Source organism: Lathyrus oleraceus, chromosome 7 (assembly GCF_024323335.1).
Source record: "Lathyrus oleraceus cultivar Zhongwan6 chromosome 7, CAAS_Psat_ZW6_1.0, whole genome shotgun sequence".
Taxonomy (NCBI): domain Eukaryota; kingdom Viridiplantae; phylum Streptophyta; class Magnoliopsida; order Fabales; family Fabaceae; genus Lathyrus; species Lathyrus oleraceus.
In genome coordinates this window covers 310,645,677-310,651,459 of record NC_066585.1, presented here as the reverse complement: position 1 = coordinate 310,651,459, position 5,783 = coordinate 310,645,677, and the positions used below count along the sequence as shown (strand labels likewise).

Genomic DNA, 5,783 nt, shown 5'->3' with positions numbered 1-5,783 from the left:
TCATTATAATATTTTTCATGATTTAATTGATTTTTTTGAATATTTTTAATTGTTTAAAAATACTTTTAAGTTTCCAAAAATTCTGAATTTTTTTCTCCAAGGTCCTTTGACCTTGTTTGACCTATGATAGATCTCATGGACATTTCTTTGGTGTTTTGATTAGGTTTTAGAAAATTGACCAACCATATTTAATTTAATGCATTATTTTTAGTATTTTTAAATTGAGTAAATGCCAAATAATTGTGTAGAGCCATTTTGATTGACTTTGTAAGTTTGACTTGTGTTGTTGGGCATTGGTCAAGGTTGATTTGACTTTGTTAAGTTTAGATCATTGGATATAGGGGATTGATGAAATGTATATTTCATCTCCCAAAATGAATGAATGATCCTAATTTGGTAAAAGTCCTCCTTTGTCGAATTTGAGTTTGATCCATTTCCCCTCCCTCTTCATACCATTCCCCTTATTTATGCATTCATGTCATGGACCTATGATATCTCTATAAGGCTAGTTGATTGAAAAATCAACATGAGTATGGATGAGATTAGGCCCCCACTTTTGCATATTCTTTTTGTGTGTGGTATGTTTCATGGGCATAGTTCATCATACTATGTCTCTAACATGCATTAACACCAAAATTCTATAGCCATGCCTTAAATAGTTATGACTTCTACATAAGTTCAATTACGATTGATTAACATAGCGTTAAATTTTGATACAAAAGGCATAGCATTCTAGTTAGTGAGATTGTAAGTCTCCCATCTTTCATGGTATTATGTGGAAACTTGGCCTTTTTTCCTTCTTTTGGAAAATGTCTTGGTTCAAGGATTCATGCTTGTGATAAGTGGGTTGCGTGTTCTCCAAAGAATGACTTAAAACAAAAACAAAAGCAAAAACAATACTAACTTCTAATTTATTAACAACTAACCTTAAATTCCACATCATTTACTTTAATGCACTTTATTTTTTAAGCCTGGTTCATTTACCATTATTCATACCATTCTAATTGTTTATGTTTATGTCATTTTCACTTTGTCCATTTGGACCATATTTGGTGATATATTTTGTTTGTGTATTTTGTGTTTGCTTGTATGGTCTTTGACCATTAATGTACATAATAAGAACAAACACCCTAAAAAAACATCTTGTGTGGACTATTGGTTTGATCTGAGACAATTGGACTTAAAATTTATGCAACACTCCCTATGCAAAGCACTTTGCCAATGCCAACTTTTATGAAACCAAGTGCTTGTAATTTGAAACTTCATCTGATACATCATTGAAGATCCATTTTGAGTTCATCTGCAACATGATCATTGTGAAGCTGTTACTTTGAACCTGTAACTTATGTATTGTGGAATTCATCTGCTACATGGGCAAACTTGAAGAAGATCATGGAGTTTCTAAGCTTGGATGTGGCTATCTTTATTTGATGCCTTTCTCTTCAAGTTGATATTTTGTGCATTGTTTGTTTCTTGATTCTAATGTCCAAGGGAATTTGGGTTTCTATATGACATTCTTGTCTATTGGATTGCAGCCCGTTGGTCAGATCTTTTCAACTCTCAACTTTTAAATTTATGCTTAGGATTAGTCTCTTCATCTCCTCTCCACTTATTTAATTTAAAAATCTCTCCCTCCTTTTAAAAAACTTCTTTTCTTTTGTCTATTTTTTCTAAACTTAGACCATTTTGCAAATTAGAAACATTGACCTTATGCCATCGAATTTTCAAACTTCTTTTCTCAATCAAACTTGTAAGTAAACTTAACTATACTTGACTTAAAATTTTCAAAAGCCAAAAAAGAAATAACTCATTCAAACCATTTTAGGCCTTGGTGCCTTTCAAACTAAATTCTTTGTTAAAAGCAATACATCCACTTTGAAATTTATACTAGGAACTACGAGATTTTGATCTCTCATTTTTATGTTGGTACTGTCATACCCCGATTTTGGCCCTGGAGATTTTTCCCCATCAATCACTCGTTTGCATTCTTTCTTTATGATCATTCCATCTGGTCATGATACTATCCAAAAAGAAAACGTTTGTTGTTGGACTCGCTACCACGACCAGTCCATGTTTGTCTTTTGGGTTTTGTTTCTTGATTTTTGTTATAAGATGATTAATCTCCTTAGCCATGCGAGATTTGAACTCTTTCATTTGTTAGAATTAAGTGAACCTCATGTTTCATCTTTCGTTCCAATTTCATTGAGGTGATTATTCATCTGTCATTTGTCTTATTACCAGTTTTCACCCCCCTTTTCGAGTAAATCATGTGTCAAGTGAAAAATATTTTAGTTTTGGGTCATCATGCATATTCATTTTTTCATTCATTCATAATTCAAAGAAATTCCATACATACTCCTTCATTCATGTGTATATTTACTATTTCATATTTTTACATTTTTCACATTTTTAAATTTGCATTCATATTTTCTTCATTTCACATTGAGATTTTCCATTCATTCATGTTTAAAAATTCCCACATAATCATTCATATTCCAATCATTCGTTCATGACCAAGGACCTTCTCACATTCATTCAATCATTGTCATTCATTTGCACGGTATATGATTAGTTCATAATTTTAAAAGTACCTCACATATACACATGAGAATTCTAAGATACAAGGAAATAACTTTGTCTTGCTACAAAAGCACTTATTTTTTGTTCACATCACATGTACAAAACTGGAAATTAAGAGGGACTAGAACACAACAACACTGTTTGAGAGGGGTTTGTTTTGATTTTTTTTTAACGAGGGAAAATGTGAAAGGGGTCCAGATTTCCGCTTTAGGCATAGCTTGCGGGATGAAGGTGATAAGCATCCTTCCAAGAAGCCTGGATCAGAAAATACAAGATCAAGAGAATGTTGGTTTTGCTTGTCAAGCCCCAATGTGGGGTCATATTTAATCAACAGTCTAAAGAGATGTTTCAAGAACCAAGAAAAGGAAGTCATATTTTTTTGAGTGGGCTTCCATACGCGACACTCATGCCAGTCTTCAGCATGTCTGATGGAAGAAAGTTTTGAAGACACAAACTGATGGGAATTCAAGCTTGTTCTATGCTGAAGTCCCAGGAGGCACAATTCTACTGCACCTATCTCTCATATGCCTCCATCTTTTAGGAGACGGTTTTCTCAGAGAGTGAAGGAAAATGTCCACCCAAAATTTCCATCAGATTCCTTCCAACCTTCCGCTGTCCCATTTTTAGAGCCAAGCTTGAAGATATATTCCACATTGAGGTCTCTATGTTCCATCAGAAAACATCCCAATCTGAGCTGGTTTCAGAAGCACCCAACATTGAAGCATGTTCTACAATTAACTGTTCTTCAATATGCTCCACACCATCCAGTGTTATCCCAGCTACACCTTGTAAGACCATTGAGTGTACAGACGGAAAAGGTGAATCTGTCAAAAGCCTTGAACCTATGTCAACCCCATTGCGATATGTGTCAACTCCATCCAGGCTGATGTCTGCCACACCTGCCTTGAAGCCACCTAAAAGGCATTTAATGACCCCTGAAGACAATTCTGCAAGCTCACCGGACAAGTTGGTTAAGCGCCCACCTTCATCAAGGTCATCAAGGTCGTTGAAATTTTACACTCCAATGAAAAATGAAAATGGTGCTGGCAGTTTATCAAGATCATTGAAATCTGACACTCCAATGGAAAATGAAAATGGTGCTGGCAGTTTATCAAGATCATTGAAATCTGACACTCCAATGGAAAATGAAAATGATTCTAGCAGGTTATCAAGATCATTGAAGTTTGACACTCCAGTGAAAAATGTAAATGTTGCTAGCAGTTTGTCAACTGATAATGACATTTTTGATATCCTACCAGATACTCTTCTCCATTCGATTAGGGAAAAAGAAAGAATGGCAATAGAGGAAAGGGATCCAGCCATTTCACAAGCTAAGAAACGCAAGAAAATTATTGCCAGTCTTCCCAAGCTCTTCAACATAATTCACATGATGTTTCATTCTAGAAACCGTTCTGTTATCACAAAAGAGGAGTTGGTCAACACATTAATCTCAAGCCACTGTGATATTGTTGATAGAAGAGAAGTTGAAGAACAGCTCCATCTGTTGTTAGATTTAGTTCCTGAATGGATTTCTGAGAAATTGGCTTCCAGTGGAGATAAGTTGTTGGTCTCTGTAAATAAAATGTTGAGCCTGAATCCATAAGAGCATCACTTGAAGAAGCAAAATGAGCAGGAGAAACCCCTATCACTGAAGGATATCAGCAGCCTCATCATTCTGTTGAAGCAGGCTTTATGGAAGCTATTGTGGGTAAATCATACCTCATCTGCTAATTCGGCTAGATCTATTCCAGTTAGGACAAGCAGTAAAAAGCTGTCTATTGAAGCCATTCAATAAAGGGTTAGCATAGTCGTCTCTGAGCTCCTGTCCCAGCTTCAAGATTGGAAGAACAAACGCCAATTTACATCCCCTAGTGATTTCCATGTTGATGGGGTGAATGACTTTTTTTTATCTCTCAGGCTGTTATAGAAAATGCGCGAGCAAATGATATTTTAAAGCAGACCGCTTTCTTGATACCATTTACAAGCAGGGTTAAAATTTTCACTTCTCAACTAGCTGCTACTAGGCAAAGACATGGATCTCATGTTGTATTTACTAGAAACCAGTTCAGAATAAGACGTGATCATATTTTGGAAGACGCTTATAATCAAATGAGTCAGTTGTCAGAAGATGATCTCCGAGGACTGATTCATGTGACTTTTGTCAATGAGTTCGGAGTTGAAGAAGTTGGAATAGATGGAGGTGGAATATTCAAAGATTTCCTGGAAAACATCACACGGGCTTCCTTTGATGTGCAATATGGATTATTTAAGGAAACAACGGATCATCTGCTTTATCCAAATCCTGGATCTGGAATGATACATGAGCAACATCTCCAATTTTTCCACTTTCTTGGTACTCTTCTTGCAAAGGCTATGTTCGAAGGAATTCTTGTTGATTTACCATTTGCTACGTTCTTTTTGAGCAAATTGAAACAGAAGCACAACTATTTGAATGACTTGCCTTCCTTGGACCCTGAATTATATCGTCATCTTATCTTTCTAAATCGTTATGAGCGTGACATTTCGGAATTGGAACTATACTTTGTTATACTAAATAATGAATATGGAGAGTAAACAGAAGAGGAGCTGCTTCCAGGGGGAAAGAACTTGCGCGTCACGGATGAGAATGTCATTACTTTTATCCATCTTGTAGCCAATCATCGTTTGAATTCTCAGATACGCCAACAAAGTTCTCATTTCTTGAGAGGATTTCAGCAACTTATTCAGAAGGATTGGATTAATATGTTTAATGAGCATGAACTTCAACTTCTGATATCAGGATCACTCGACAGCTTGAACGTTGATGATTTGCGGCAACATACGAATTATGCAGGAAGCTACCATAGTGAGCATGATGTGATTGAGATGTTCTGGGAAGTACTCAAAGGCTTTTCAATGGAAAACCAGAAGAAATTCTTAAAGTTTGTGACAGGTTGCTCTCGGGGACTGTTGCTTGGATTCATATATCTTGAGCCTTTTTTCTGCATACAAAGGGCTGGTGGTAATGCTTCTGAAGATGCTCTGGAAAGATTACCAACAGCAGTTACCTGTATGAATCTGTTAAAACTTCTACCATATAGAAGTAAGGATCAACTCGAATCCAAATTACTGTATGCCATAAATGCTGATGCTGGCTTTGATTTGAGTTAAAAGGAGGCCGTGTAGTTTATGGAAATGACATGGGAGTGGAGGGTGTTATGGTC

At 36.0% G+C, this 5,783-nt stretch overlaps 2 pseudogenes; both read left to right on the top strand.

Moving 5' to 3' along the window:
• Nucleotides 1-3,229: 3,229 nt before the first annotated feature.
• LOC127100817 (CDT1-like protein a, chloroplastic) lies at nucleotides 3,230-4,209 on the top strand (annotated as a pseudogene).
• Nucleotide 4,210: 1 nt separating this feature from the next.
• Nucleotides 4,211-5,743, top strand: LOC127103578 (E3 ubiquitin-protein ligase UPL6-like; annotated as a pseudogene).
• The last annotated feature ends 40 nt before the right edge of the window (nucleotides 5,744-5,783 follow it).